The 16,853-nt window shown below is 39.3% G+C and overlaps 1 long non-coding RNA gene and 1 pseudogene across 3 annotated transcripts in view; both read right to left on the bottom strand.

Annotated features, from left to right (window-relative positions):
- The window catches only part of LOC105238945, a 141,681-nt gene that overhangs the window by 100,249 nt on the left and 24,579 nt on the right, over nucleotides 1-16,853 (bottom strand). The window lies entirely within an intron of this gene.
- On the bottom strand, nucleotides 9,382-11,177 carry LOC100465921 (annotated as a pseudogene).

Genomic DNA, 16,853 nt, shown 5'->3' with positions numbered 1-16,853 from the left:
CCCAGGCGCCCCCAATCTCTACTATTTCTGTCTATATACACACTTATAATATCTCCCATGTTTTAAAAAACCCTCTTGATCCCATTCTCCCCTCCAGCTCTTCCCCCATTCTCTGCTGTCCTTTACGAGAAACTTATAAAGCATTGCCTCCACTCATTGTCTTTAATTCCTCACCTTTAATTCTCCCTTTTGAACCCACTATACTTTTACTCCCACCACCCCACCAAAACTGCTCTGATCAGAGCAACACTTAATCCTCACTTTATAACTGAATTCTCAGTCCTCAATTTAATTGATGGATCAGTTGCATTTGACAAAATTGATCACTCCTCCTCTTTGAAACACTTACTTCAGGACTCTGCACGTTCATGGTTTCCCTTCTATCGCCTCAAAGTTCACATGTTCTCATAACCTCAGTCATTGGTTTTTCTTCATTCACTTCCTAAGGGATCCCATCCAGTCTTATAACTTTAAATACCATCTATATGCTAATAATTCCCAAATTGATTCTCCAGGCCAGTTCTCTCCCCTGAACTCCAGGCTCATATATCTAAGTTCTGGTCAACCTCTTCATGTGGATGTCTCACAGTTACCTCAAACATGACATATCCAAAAATAAAATTCTGATTTCCCCCTCCAAAGCCTCTTCCTCACACAGTATTCCCCATCTCAGTGAAAAACCTGGGAATCACCCTTGACTGGTCTTTCTCTCTCACTTGTCCCATCCAATCTATTAACAAATCTTATCAACTCTACCTTCAGAATAGACTCAAATTCTGACCTCTTCTCACACCACCTCTAATGCTAGCACCCTAGTTTTCAAGCTACCATAACTCAACTGGATTATAGCAATAGCCTCTGAATTCCTCTACCAACTTCCATTCTTACCCATCTTATAATCTGTTCTCCACAACACAGCCATAATGATCTTTTTAAAAAATATAAGTGAAAGTATCTTACCCCCTACTTAAAGCTCTCCAATCCATTTCCAGCTAATTTGGAGTAAAAGCCAATGACCTTACAATATCTTATAAGGTCTTACATTGTCTGTGTCCCACTTCATCCGTTAATCATTTTCCTTTTTTCACATTCTCTTCTCGCTAGTCCAGTCCCCAGGCTGTTTCCTGAACATAGTAAGCACATAGGGTCTTTATATCTGTTATTCTCCTACATGGACAGTTCTTCACTGGTTACAGTCTTGGCTCACGACCTTACTTCCCCTGAATCTCTGCTCAGATGAACCCTATCCCCGACTTTGACCACCTAACCTTTTTGTTTTGCTTCATTTATCCCTTTAAGTCTTACCATCTTCAGATATACCATCACTTATTTATTACTTGTTTCAGCACCTCCCTCCCACAGCAGAATGTAGGCTTCCTAAAGGCAGGGACTGTGTTCAGCACTATGAACAGTGCCTAGCACAAAGTAGATGGCCACTATTTATTGAAAAATATTTATTGTTTACTTATGATACAAAAAATATAATAGCCATCCAAGTTATCTTTAAATATTAAAGAAATGTGTTTCATTACTCTTTTGAGTTAAAATTTGAGTTTTAAAGAATTTTAAAAGAAATTTTAGAATTAAAATTTGTAAGATTTTTCAGGTGCCTGGGTAGCTCAGTTGGTTAAGCAACTGCCTTCAGCTCAGGTCATGATCCCAGGGTCCTAGGATCAAGCCCCACATCAGGCTCCTTGCTCAGGAAGGAGTCTGCTTCTCCCTCTCCCTTTTCTCCTCCCACTTCTTGTGTGCATGTGCACACTCACATGTGCACATGTGCACTCCCTCTCTCTTTCAAATAAATAAAATCTTTTTAAAAAAGTTTTTAAATCATATTCATTGACATTCAAGGGAATTTATTTGGGCATTATCTTCAACACAAAGAACTAGAGGAAAGATATTTATGTCCCAGATTTATTTTTTTAATTTATTATGAAACAATTTCAAGCCTACAGGAAAGTCACAAGAATAGTATAAAGAATACTCCCATGTATTCTTCACTATGTTTGTACTCATTAACATTTTTCTACATTTACTTTATCATTCTCTCTCATGCATACACGGAAGGGACTAAGTTGCAGATATCATACTCCTTTATTCTTGAACACATCAGTGTACATGCTGACTTCTTAATACCTACTAATTTCAAATGGAAATAATAAGCAAACTAAAAATACTACTAATTGACTACATGGAACATTACAGGCCCACAATGCAATTCTAACTTTTTGAATTCAGATTATTAAAACAACACATATACTGCATTATTGTGACTCAGTCTCTTCATGAGCAATGTACTTTCTTTACTTTATCCCTCTTATTAAAAAGCATAGAAATACCTAAAAATATGCAATAACTCATTAAGCTTGAGCAATAAAAGGACATGTCTGTAGAAAATACTTGAATTGGAGCTGTTGGTCTTATATATTCATATTGCTACCAGAAAAATAAGTACAATCATGGAACATTACATCAAAAACTAAGGATGTGGGGGCGCCTGGGTGGCACAGCGGTTAAGCATCTGCCTTTGGCTCAGGGTGTGATCTCAGCGTTATGGGATCGAGCCTCACATCAGGCTCCTCCGCTATGAGCCTGCTTCTTCCTCTCCCACTCCCCCTGCTTGTGTTCCCTCTTTCGCTGGCTGTCTCTATCTCTGTCGAATAAACAAATAAAAATCTTAAAAAAAAAAAAAAGATTTATTTCTCAGGGGGCCTGGGTGGCTCAGTCAGTTAAGCACCTGACTTTGGCTCTGGTCATGATCTCAGGGTTCTGGGATCGAGCCCCACATCAGGCTTCTCTGCTGGGAGCCTGCTTTTTCCTCTCCCACTCCCCCTGCTTGTGTTCCCTCTCTCGCTGGCTGTCTCTATCTCTGTCAAATAAATAAATAAAATCTTAAAAAAAAAAACTAAGGATGTATTGTATGGTGACTAACATAACATAATAAAAAATTATTATTAAAAAAATGAGTACAGACATATATTTTAGATGCAGTAGGGGGTGACCACAAAGTTCTAGGGGGGAAAAACGATAACAACAATCTTTATAGCAATTTCCAAGTAGAAGACATTATGTTGTACAGAGACAAAGGGGATCAGAAAGAAGGAATCATCTGAGCTGAACTGAGTGGCATATAAATAAATATAAATATATTTATATAAGTATAAGTATAAATATAAATATATTAGTGGCCAATAAATAAGAAAAGGAGAAGAGGCCACATCTCACAGAACACATGGCAAGAACAAGGGCCCAGACACCTGCACCCCAATGTTTGTAGCAGCAATGTCCACAATAGCAACTATGGAAAGAGCCCAGATGTCCATCGACAGATGAATGGAGAAAGAAGATGCGGTATATATACACAAAGGAATAGTACTCAGCCATTAAAAAAATGAAATCTTGCCATTTGCAATGATGTGGATGGAACTAGAGGGTATTATGCTAAGTGAAATAAGTCAGTCAGAGAAAGACAATCATCATATGATCTCCCTCATATGTGGAATTTAAGAAACAAAACAGAGGATCATAGAGAAGTGAGGAAAAAATGAAATAAGATGAAGTCAGAGAGGGAGACAAACCACAAGAAACTCTTAATCATAGGAAACAAACTGAGGGTTACTGGAGGGGAGAGGGGTGGGGGGATGGAGTAACTGGGTGATGGGCATTAAGGAGGGCATGTGATGTAATGAGCACTGGGTGTTATATACAGCTGATGATTCATTGACTTCTACCTCTGAAACTAATACAATTTATGTTAATTAATTGAATTTAAATAACAAAATAAATTAAAATCAAAAGAATAAAAAACTAAATAAACTGCCCAAGAGAAAGGGAAAAAAAAAGAACAAGGGCCCAGAGGTAAAAAAATAAAAATAAAAAAAAGGTGAGAAGTGTACGTAGGGAGCACCAAAGAGACCCTTCTGATTGGGACAGGTGTGTACTAAAAGACAGCAGCACAGGAAGATGCTGTCAAGGGAGGCGGGATGTTACTAAAGAAGACCCCACATGCTGGCCTCTGGGTTCCGAACCCACTGCAAGTACTGGAGCAGAGAAGCGGAATGAAAACCACTGAAGATATTCAACCAGAAACATGAAATGCTCAGAGTGGGGCTCTAGGAATATTTTTAGAACAATAAGACATTGAAAAGCAATTTGGAGAGAACCACAACAATCCAGCGATGTTAGAGCCATCAGGAAGGCAAAAGTATTAAAGCTTAATCAAATGAATGAGAAGACATCAGTTATTATTTTAACCTCTTGGGCCTAGATATCTAAAAAATGGTTAACAGTATTGTAATAAATCAGAAACCCCTTAGAGGGTAATCTTTATGAGAAAGGAGAGTACATCATCTCTGTTCAACAATGTATGTATCACTTGTGGCTAGTATACATGGTACCTAGTGATCATTCAGTCCATATGTGTTCGAAAGGTGACTAAATTAATTTAGGAGAATAAATTAAAAGATCACTTTAGGACAAAATAAATTTTTGAGAGCATGTAGAAATAACCATCAGACAATTAGAAATAAAGAACTGAATACTGAGAGTTTGTCAAACTGAATTGATCTAAAACTTACTGGATGTGTTTAAATATACTTAGCTCTAGGGATTAAAAAATAATAATAAGATACTGTTTCCCACCTTCATTGTGTTAATGGTTTATTAGACTGGAAATCCAAATTTTAGATTGTTTCCCTAGATAGGAGTAATCTTTCGATCAGACCTTCAAGGTGAGGAGTGCATAGAAAAAAGACAGAAGTTTTATTTCTTTTTTTAAGATTTTCTTTTTTAAGCTCTACCCCCAACATGGGGCTCAAACATTCGACTCCAAGATCAAGGTCAAGTTGCATGCTCTACTGACTGAGCCACCCAGGCAACCAAGACAGAAGTTTTAGATCAGAAGATTTAAGAGCACCTATTTAATGGATGAAAGGAAGACGAAGAACCTAAGTAAGAAACAGACAAAGACTTTCAGAGAGGTAAGGAGGAGAATGAAGGGAACGTAATGTCACAGAAGCCAACAAAAGTGAGAGTTTCAATGTGTGTGATACTCTTGAGAAGGCTGCTTATTTTAAAGCAGGCTACTGGCTAGAAGATGTTAGCAGTAAAAACAGATGCAAGAAGAAGGTTAAGAGGGGCGCCTGGGTGGCACAGTGGTTAAGCATCTGCCTTTGGCTCAGGGCGTGATCCTGGCGTTATGGGATCGAGCCCCACATCAGGCTCCTCTGCTATGAGCCTGCTTCTTCCTCTCCCACTCCGCCTGCTTGTGTTCCCTCTCTCGCTGGCTGTCTCTATCTCTGTTGAATAAATAAATAAAATCTTTAAAAAAAAAAAAAGAAGAAGAAGGTTAAGAAACTAAAAACATAAAATGTAAGTTACCCTTTTAAGAAACATGGCAATGAAAGAAAAGACATGGAAGAAAAGGACAATTAATTCAAAATCAAGAGAAAGTAATTGCCATTTAGAATCATGCAAAACTGACTTTTTTTTTTCCAGAAAAGAAGGGATTAGGTACAGAAAAAATTGGCAATCACCTTCCTTTTTTGCTACTTGTGCTGTTTGCATACTTCCCTTGTTGTCCAAATCACACCACAGTATAATTAGGTCTGTATTTTTGTCTCCGCTTCTTGACTGTTTTCACTAAACTATCTCATTCTCCTTTGTAGCCCTAGCTCCTGGCATAGGGGACACTCCATGTTTGTAGAGCTTGAACTGAAAATTCAAGACGCAAGAGAATTATTGAAGGAGCTTGGTCCTGAAGGAAGTAGGAGAGTTTGAAGAGGAGGAGAAGAGCTTGGGGGAGGAAAAAGGACGCGTCTGCCTTCGAGACAAGGGGAGAGAACCGGATTTGAGAATTAGAGGCACAGTGGAGAATAGAAAGGAGGGAAACTGAGGAAATCCCATCAGATGAACAAGATCTGGTTAAGTAGGATTGGTCTGCTGAAAGGTACAGGAGGGAAAGCTGAGGAGAGTGGAACCCATGGGATGAGAATTAATAAAAGGACCAAGCTAGACGTGCGAGTCTCACTAATTCACACTCACTAATAATACTTAGCTCAGTCGTTCTCAATCCTCAATGCATATTAGAATCACCTGGAAACGCTTTTTAAAAAATAATTTATATTCCTGTCTGTAGAAATTCTAATTTAAGAAATCTGGATAAAGGGGCGCCTGGGTGGCACAGCAGTTAAGCATCTGCCTTCAGCTCAGGGCGTGATCCCAGAGTTATGGGATCGAGCCCCACATCAGGCTCTTCTGCTATGAGCCTGCTTCTTCCTCTCCCACTCCCCCTGCTTGTGTTCTCTCTCTCGCTGGCTGTCTCTATCTCTCTGTCGAATAAATAAATAAAATCTTTAAAAAAAAAAAAAGAAAGAAATCTGGATAAGACTGGCATTTTTAAAACCTTCAAGTATCAGTAATGTGCAGCCAAAAATGAAACCTCTGGCTTGGTAGAATTTTGGTATTTAAATGAAAAGCACTTAGCATCAATTATTGGTACTGGATTTCAAAGAGAGGAGAAAACAGGATACAGGTAATGTCATGTCTATGAAGACAGTCAGTGGGATAATTCTACGTACTAAAGTTCATTGACTCTCTACTTTGACTGTTATGAAAGAAATTATCACTAATGGTGCTCATTTCTCTCTACAGACTCACAGACTTCTGTGAAGGCAAGTCATCCTTAATGGTATTTCTCTCTCTGTGCCTCTGTCCCTGTCTCTGCCTTTCTCTCTTTTCTCTCTCTTTCAAGTTATAGGTTGGAGCCGCTCTGCTGATCTGAATGCAGTTTTTTATTTTATGCAAATTAAAATGCAAAACTTAATCTATTCCTATATAGTACCAGATAGCTAAGGTCCAGCAATGGAAAGATCTCCATTTATTGATATTTTTACTACCATCACTGACACAAATACAATCACTTCACAGGGTCCTGCTCTGTAAAGCTATAATCACATCATCAATGAGTGGAAATGAGCCTGCATTTACTTGACAAACGGATTAGAGGAGATTGAATGCACTGTGTTAAGGATAATGTATCTGCCAAAGAAAGGAAAACACTCTAAATAAAAAAACACCAGACTCTACCTAGTTCTGACATAATGGGAGTAGTTAATGTTCACCATAAATAGATACATGCAACCTGTTCCTGGAAGTTTTTATTTCTTTTGTTTCAATTACATACTTAATAACAACAAAGAATGTGTGACACAATCTAATGGTAGAATTTTTTTTAAAACTACAGTTGACCTTTGAATAATGTGGAGGTTAGGGGCACTGACCCCCCCCGCCCTCATCCATGCAGTCAAAAATCTTCGTATAACTTTTGACTCCCCCAAAACTAAATTACTAATAGCTTCCTTTGACTGGAAGCCTTACCACTAACATAAATGGTTGATTAACACATATTTTAAATGTCATATGCATTATCTACTGTACTTTGACAATAAAATAAGATAGAGAAAAGAAAATGTTACGAAAATCATAAGGAAAATACACTTACAGTACTGTACTGTATTTTTTGAAAAAAAAATCCACACATAAGTGGTCCTGTGCAGTTCAAACCTGTGTTGTTCAAGAGTCAACTGTACAAAGCAAGTTTCTTCCATTCAAATTTAGTGGGAAGAAGAATAGCTAGCATTTTTTTAGCTTCTTATTACATGCCCGACACCGAGCTAAATGTTATTTCATCTAATCCTTACCATATCAGCACAGGATAACAGCTATTATTACTCCTGTTTTACAGAAGAGAAAATTAAATTTCAGAAAGAAAAACTTGCCCACAATCACAGAGCCTATAGATGGTAAAATCAGGATGGAGCCCAAATCTTTCGGCAAGCCCAAGTACATAACGATTATGTTATATTACACCTCAGAAATGAAAGAGAAAGCAATTACATGCAAGTCTCTTGATTGCTCTCCAGTGTGTTTTCTCCAGAGAGTCTTCCCTCCTTAAACTTTTTGAAATGAAAACTTGCCTGGCTAAGAAAGGGTCCTGGATATTCTTTTGCACAGAACAAGAGAATGCTGATACTATGTAAGGTTTTGTTGACTTTCTTTGCTTATTTTTTTTTAAAAGAATGCATTTCAGTCCACTTGCATAACAAGCTATTTGCAGGAATTTTGAGACAAAGGTTGGAGAAGTAATCAATGTAAGCATATTGAAGGACAAAGGCTACAGAAAACTACATAAAATGCCTCTACTGTTTAGATTTATGTTACTCTATTGCCATCTTCTGGTTTTATTCTAAAATGCATTTTATAAACGTTAATCTGGTTGTGCGGCTGGGCGAGAATCTCTGTCCTAGCATTAAGTATCACAGGATGTGAACTCTGGAGGTTGCAACACAGCATGGCCTTAAATTAAGCTCTTCATTTTATGAGTTTACTTATTTGTTAACAAATTTATTAATTAAACAAGTTTTAATGAATCTGGTACTGAGCTGAGCGCCTGTGATAGAACAACCATGGTCATTCCATCAGGAAAAAACGGAGCCTTAAGAAAAGTAAAAGGCTTAGTTGAAGCCACCCAGGTGTTCCATAGACATATGGCAGCCAGAATTTATCAGCACCCAGTTACGGATATTCTTCAGTCTTATATGAAGCACTTAATTAGCACCATTGGAACAGACATATAAAGCAATACAAGAAAACGGTATCTAGCCCTTGTCAACACCGTTCCACTCTTACACTCCACCGTTCTGCCCTTTGAACTCCATGCCCAGCATTACTGATGCATTGTAGTCAGCTGCTCACAAGCTGGAGAATGTTACCCATTATCATACTTAAAACACTATAGCTATAATGCGATGCAATAAACTCACATGTATCTATAGGACTCATTCCTTCATGAAAAATTTTAAAAACTAAAGTTGTACAGTCATGCTTTGTGAGACAGTGAGATGAAGCCTGCTCAGACCGGATGAGCAGACACCAACCCACACCACAACCCACATGAAGGTGTTTTTATTCAACACAAACAAACAGCAACAATGATAAAATGATGCGACCACAAAGGCACTGAAACTTTCTGGGAGTCCTGGCTAGGCTCTGACCAACCTATCATTCTTTTCGTACCAGCCAGGGAAACAACAGAACTCATCTGCTAATGCCAAAAATTGTAAAGCTCTTTTTCTTTTTTTTTTAGATTTTATTTATTTATTCGACAGAGATAGAGACAGCCAGCGAGAGAGGGAACACAAGCAGGGGAGTGGGAGAGGAAGAAGCAGGCTCCCAGCAGAGGAGCCTGATGTGGGGCTCAATCCCACAACAACGGGATCACGCCCTGAGCCAAAGGCAGACGCTTAACCACTGTGCCACCCAGGCGCCCCAAAAATTGTAAAGCTCTTAATCCAGTTAGAAATGACTACAACTGAGGGCCTTTTCTCTAGTTAGTTGCTTCCCCAATTCCGAGTTGTCTCGCAGGTTAATTTCAACATCACAGAAAGTCTCCTCTGGCTGGCTGCCCCATGTACTGGTGATTAAGGACAGCGTTAATGTGTTCTGTGCTCAGGCCGCTGGGCCTCCAGACTGCTGTGTCCTTCTGTGCACCGCGGCCCTGGGCATTCTGAGATTCAGTCAGCAGAGGAGAAAAAGGGACCTACCAGCCAGTTCAGAGGCTTGCTGTTAACCAGATAATCCATCACATCATCTAAAGACTCCCTCATTTTCTGCAACTCCCCCTTGCTGGAAGTGAGGAGGCCGTCAGACACTTCCTTAAAGGAGGCAGCATTGCAGAACCCTGAGTCAATGTCACCAGCCATCACCCCCCAAGTGACTGGCCTGACCTTGGAGGTTCTGTGGTAACCTTTGCTATTAGACAGCAGGCTGTGGCACGTGGTCTGGAGCTGCTGAGTCAGGTTGTGGGCAGTCGCAAGAGGATGGGACTCAGTGTGCTCAGCAAAGTGGGATTCTTCTGTACCATCATGGCCAATGCTTCTCTTCCACTCCACCCAGGAGAGATAGAACTTATCCTGAGCACCTTGAATTTTCCGGTTGGCACTATGCATATTCTTCCTGGCAAATTCAATCAGATTAACAGTGGAATGGAGCTGAGAAATGGTCTCTTCCCTTTTTTGCTTGGCTTCCTTAATCCTGCTGAGGGCCTGCTGGTAAGCACATGAGCAGAGCTTGGTAGACAGGGATCCCAACCTAATGAAATAACTTGGCTTCTGAACCATCTCAAACCCTTCAACTTTTTTTGCTTCTTTTTCTAGTTCTTTCTCAGTGAGAGGGAGGTACTGTTCTACCAGCAACTCTGATTTGGTGAGCACATTTTCTACTCCATGCTCACCAGCTGCTTCATCCCACTGCCCAAGACTGTGTTAATGCTGCCATCGACCATAGACTTGGTCTTTGCTACACTGCCAATCACTGCTCCTTTGGCCCTGTCCATCACCCCAGGGATGGTGCTGGCCATGGAATCTTCAGTCCTGGTCACAGTAGTTGTCACAGCATCTTTTGCCCCAGTCATAGCACCTCTGGCATTGGCAACAACCTGGTTTGTTGGCTGATTCAGAATAGGCAGTTTCTCCTCAATCCTGTGTAGCCCCTTACAGGCATAGGTATTGGCAACGGCAATATGTGACAGGCAGAGCACTCGCCACAGCCACGGAAGGGATAGTCTTCACACCGTCTCTGCCATCTCACACACAGACTGATCCTTTGTACGGATATAAGCTGAGGAGACAAGGTCGTATGTAGAGCTCACCAAGGGAGTAGGTTGGCTACCCAAGTCACCACCATCAGTTGCAGATCAACTGCAACAGATGCCATTTTTCTTCCTGGAGAAAGAAATCTACAGACAGCAGCCCAGAGGACAAGGTACAGTGAGTCCTTGTGGCATTCCAAGGATTTGTTTGTTCAATTTTTCGGTTCGTTTGAGAGAGAGAGTGCAGGGGGCAGGTGCAAAGAGAGCAGGAGAGAGAAAATCAATCAGACTCTCCACTGAGGGCAGAGCTCACCACGGGACTTGATTTCAAGACCCCGAGATCATGACCTAAGCCAAAATCAAGAGTTGGACGCTTAACCGACTAAGCCCGCCAGGTGCCCAAAAGCAACTAAGTTTTTAATATCTATCTCATTTACAGTAAACTTCATGAGATCTTATTTTTAATACTTTGTCCCAGCATTCCTATGGATTTTTCCACACAGGCAATCTTTATCTGCTAATAATAGCAACGTTTGTACTTCCTATTCAATCTTTATAACATTTCTTTTCCCAGTTTTACCATTCTTTTTTTTAAGATTTTATTATTTTTAAGTAATCTCTACACCCAACGTGGAGCTCAAACTCAGAACCCTGACATCAAGGGTCCCACACTCTACTGATTGAGCCAGCCAGACACCCCCAAATTTTACCATTCTAATAACTAGAATTGAATTTTGGATAGAAGTGATATTAGAAAGGAAATTAAAGGGAATACTTATGAGGCTTTGACATGTATTGTAATATCTAGTGCAGATTGTATTGTACACACCCTTTAACGGGTTTATGGTATTCCCTTCTTTTGGTTACTAGAAGTTTTTATCATGATTGAACTTATATTTCATCAAATGGCCATTTTATTCTTAATTCTTTACTTTGTTTCACATTGATATAGTGACATTAGCTTTCTACCAGTCCACACTCAGCTAAAATACTTTACATGTTTTTACTTCCAAACTTCCTAGGTCTTTATGTTTTAAGCATGTTTCTCATAAACAGCTTATAGTCAATTTTTTTTTCAATTTTAGGAGTTTATTGTTGTTTTAATGGTTTTAATCCAAACAGATAATCTAAATTTCAACAGGCAAGCTTAACTCATTTACATCCCCCAGGATGTTTTTCATTTATTTGTGTCTTCTTTCCATCTTCTCAAAATATTTTTTCTATTGTTCCTTCAAACTACTTGTACATATATTTGCATAGAAAAAATTTACTTGTTCATATACAGAAAAATTATGCATTTCTTTTCACTATTTTTTACCTGCTGCCTTACTAAATTGTTGTACAAAATAGTTTTTGTTGATTTTTTAGGTTTCTAGATATACAATAATATCTGCAATTAGTCTTCCTTTCCTTTTCAATTTTTATGTTTATTTATTTATTCTTCTCTTGACTTCAGTAAAATGTTAAATAATAATGGCAATAATGGACAACCTCACCTTATTGTTTTAAATTTTAGCCACCTTCATAGATACATATTTGAAACCTAAGCCCAAGTGAAGTCGGGCCAATAGTTATAAATCCTTAGGAAAGCATTTTTCTCATACCCAGAGCCAGGTTGGGATACAAAAGCTTCCTTATCACCTACCTGCTTGCACTTGAGGGTAAACTTTTTTCTTTTTCTTTCTTCCTTTTCCTTTTCTTCTTCTTCTTCTTCTTTTTTTTTTTTTTTTTTGAGATATAATTGCCACAGACATTGTATTAGTTCCAGGTGTCCAGCATAGTGATTTGCTATATGTATATATTACAAAATGATCACCACAGTAAGTCTACTTAACATCCATCACCACATAGATGCATTTTTTTCTTTCTTGTGATGAGAACTTTAAAGATCGACTCTATTAGCAACGATAGCCATTTTCTTTGCTTTTTCACTTAGCGTGTAGCCCTTTGAGGGTTCCAATTTAATGCAGGATCTCGGTTTCTACTTCCCACCTTTTAGATAAACACTTAAATTCAAGCACTTAATTACCAAGATTAGGGAAGCTCCCTTCTGCTCCAAAGGCAACTACATTTCCAACTCCCACTTACTGTGCTGTGTTTTCCTTCTTATTTTTGATGGCTGGGCTTTCTTTGACTTTCTTATAATTCAACTATGAATTTTAATTTAAATGTTTAAAATGTAATATATTGATATAGCATAACAAATTTTAAATGTGAAAATTCTCTTACCCCAGTCCATCATCTACCCAGTTTCCACCATTACCCCTCCGCAGAAATAACCCCACAAGTAACCGCTACTGCTTCTTGTATATCTTTCCAGATTTTCTTTATACTTGTACGATCAAATAAAAGTGCCATACCATACACAATATCCTGTACCTTGCTTTTCCCCTCACTTAACAATACATCTTGGGAGATCTTTCTACATTTATACATTCAGTGCTTCCTCATTTTTATACAGACATGTCACATTACATTCCATGACAGAATGTAATTTAGCTGATCAATTCCCTACATTTGCAATATTTACATTTTCCCCTATTACAAACTATGTTGCAAAGAATAATCTATGTATAGATCATTTACGGGGACTACAAGTATAGCTATAGGATAAATTCCTCAAAATTATATTATAGGGTTAAAAGGTATGGGCATTTGTGATTTTGACAATTATTACTAAATTGTCTTCCTTACAGGTTGTAACAATTTGCACTTCCCACCAACAATGCATAATCCTCTTAGCTGTACTGCTGCTTACTTAGCAAAAGTCCATGGTGGCAAACTGGACAGGAATGATTGGCTCCGAGTTTGGCTTCTACAGACTCCAGTGCTCTATATCCGCTTGTGTACATCCCCTTAAAAGTTCAGTTGGCTTCTCCTTGCCCTGGTAGACATCCCTGCTCACCTATCTTCTAAGGCAACTGCCCCTGGGGCTGGAAATGGCTTCAGGTCTCTCTGATGTGCCACCCAGGTCCTCTGTGGCTCACCCCTTTCTTAAGCTCAGTCTTCTTTACGTCCACAGTTCTTCAAAAGCTCTAAACACAAATACGATTGCTTTTTTGCCTGTTTATCCAGGTTTCCTCATTAGAGATAAAACAAGGGTCTTACCCTCATGAACCATATTTGAAAGCTTTCTTATCTTTTTTTTTTTTTAAGATTTTATTTATTTTTGAGAGAAAGAGAGAGAGCACTCGTGTGCATGTGAGCAGGGCAGTGGGGGGAGAGCAGAGGGAGAGAGAAAGAATTTTAAGCAGACTCAGCACTAAGCTTAGAGTCACTCCAGAGTTCAACACAGGGCTTGATGCCATGACCGTGAGATCATGACCTAAGCAGAAATCAAGAGTAAGAGTCTGGCACCTAACCAACTGAGCCACGCAGGCACCCTTGCTTGTCTTCTTTTTGAAATGAAATACTTCTAGTGCTTCCCAGTAATCATGACACTGGTTTGGAGGCTGAGATAGGATAGTTTATAATTGAGGGAATATCCATCAATTCCTACTTTGTTGAAAAATTTTTCATTCATCAATGTTTGTTGATTTTGTGAAAGACCTTTTAGTATACACAGAGAAAATAAGAATTTTGGAATACATTAAGCATTCTTAGGCGAAAGGGAGTCAAGACTAAGGATGAGGCCCAGGACTTAATTATAAGGGTGTCAGAGCTACAGAGGGGATTACATCCTCAATCCTGGTAAACCTAACTATTCCCTGATTAGAAAGGACTAAGACCCTGAACCATGAGATAAGAACTTTGGTTTGATGCACTCAAAAATACTGCATCCTGAGGTGCCAGGGCAGCTCAGTTGGTTGAGCATTGGACTCTTGGCTTCAGCTCAGGTCACGGTCTCATGGGTCCTGGGAATGAGCCCTATGTTGGGCTCTGCGCTCAGTGGGGAGTCTGAAAGATTCTCTCCCACTGCCTCTCCCCCTGGTCTCTCTCTCTCCCTCCAATAAATGGGTAAATCTTAAAAAAAAACAAAAACAAAAAACACTGAATCCCAAATCCTCCTGAATCCTCTTGGCCCACAGAACTGGCCTACACTTTAGTTAAAGACTCTAATACTTAATTAAAAAGAAGCACTTCTGTAGGCCTGATTCACCCTCCTCCAGCTGTCTACTCTTTCTCTACCCTTCCTCCCTCTTTACTTCACCGTTTATAGCTTCCAGTCCTGCATTAAATCAGTGGGGAGTTTACAGTACAAGAGAATGACTTTCTTTTTTTTTTTTTTTTTTTTTTTAAAATTTTTTTTTTTTTTTTGACAGAGAGAGATACAGCCAGCGAGAGAGAGGGAACACAAGCAGGAGGGAGTGGGAGAAGAAGAAGCAGGCTCATAGCAGAGGAGCCTGATGTGGGGCTCGATCCCACAACGCCAGGATCACGCCCTGAGCCGAAGGCAGACGCTTAACCGCTGTGCCACTCAGGCGCCCCAAGAGAATGACTTTCTTCCTATGTGAAGAGAACACTAATTCCAGGAACTATTGTTTAAATAATGTCACATGTTATTTAAAAGTAGATTGACTCACTGAACCAGTCTTACAGACTTGGAATCCACACCTGAGAAAATCTTAATGGTTCAAGGTAGAAGTGACAAGAAATGACAGATTTTTCCATCCACTATTTCATGGCTATTTCATGACTCTAAAGTGACCATACTTCCAACCACTTAATGAGCCATATCTTCTACCAATATTCAAATGAAATGTTACTTCCACATCTAATCTGTTGATGCTGTGGAGTGAATGTTTGTGGCCTCCTCCCTGCACAAAATTTATATGTTGCAATCCCAACCCAGTGGGATGGTATTAGGAGATGGGGCCTCTGGGAAGTGCTTTTGTCATAAGGATGGAGCTCTCATAAATGGGATTTGTGCCTTTATTAAAGAGGCTCCAGAAGAATCTCTTGTCCCTTCCATCATGTGAGGATACAACGAAAAGTCTGTAACCTGGAAGAGAGATCTCACCTGACTGTCCTGGCACTCCCATCTTAGACTTCCAACTTCCAGAACTGTGAGGAAAAAATATCTGTTGTTTATAAGCCACCCGGTCCCTGGTATTTTGTTATGGCAGCCTGAACAGACTAAGATAGTTGGCAAACCCTATCAATTCTATCTCTAAAAATATATATATTGAGAATCCATTCATTTCCTTCCATCTCCACTACATCTGTTTCTGGGCGGCCATCACCTCTCACCTACAAGAACAGAGTAACCTCCTAACTGGGATCCACAGAACCACTCACCAATCCCTTCCCACAAATGTAAACAATCATTCAATTTCCCTGCTTAAAACCCCTCCCTGGCCTCTTTTTGATGCTAAAATAAAATCTCAAATCCTTATCCTGGATTCCAATGCCCTGCCTGACTTGGCCACAGATTGCTACCCCCCCACACACACACTACCCTCCCACTCACTCATTACAATGCATCCCAAACACCCAAATCTTCAAGCTTTTCTCCCTCCAGGCTTTCTCTCCAGGCTTTGTTCCTGCTCTTCTCTCTACCTGGAGGTAGAGATGATCCACAAAATGAAAAACCATCTGCTACTCTATTTTGTGATCTCATATATCTTTTTCCTTTAACCAAGAAATAGTATATCCATTGAGAATCCACTTCTCAAAACTAATGGGATAAGTAAGAAAGAAAAATGGGAGGTGGAGAAGGAGTAATGCTGTAGCACAGCATGCTAATGAGCATGTATTTAGTATTGGATGGGCAAGATAAGGAACAAGAAGATAAGCCCTTACCTCTCCAGTCTCTTTTCCCCCACTTGAGAGAGACTTAAGAACCATGAACAACATGGAACTTCTCTTCAGGCTAAATTGCTAGCCAATGCATGATTGTGTTCCCTCATTTATAATTTTACACATTTTGAAGCTGTCATATTTAATGTCATTTTCCTGCTGAAATCAAAAATTAGACCACTGGTAAAGAAAAAAAAAAAAAGAATTAGACCACTGGCATAATTGCGATGATTCTTATGGAGCACGAAACTAAATTAGGCATGAATGGGTTTATTCACAAGCATCCACCCTCCTAGAATGATGTTTTAGGGAAATGTATTACTTAACCCTAATTATTGGATCCTTATAATTCTGACAGCTTTCAAAACAAGAATTCTCTAGCTTCATGTTGAGGAACAAAATCCGCATTATTTACTTTCTATAGCTGTAATTGCTGTTTTACTCTTGATTCAAGTTGAAAGAAAGA

Source organism: Ailuropoda melanoleuca, chromosome 2 (genome assembly GCF_002007445.2).
Source record: "Ailuropoda melanoleuca isolate Jingjing chromosome 2, ASM200744v2, whole genome shotgun sequence".
Lineage (NCBI taxonomy): Eukaryota > Metazoa > Chordata > Mammalia > Carnivora > Ursidae > Ailuropoda > Ailuropoda melanoleuca.
This window is presented reverse-complemented; position numbering and strand designations above follow the sequence as displayed.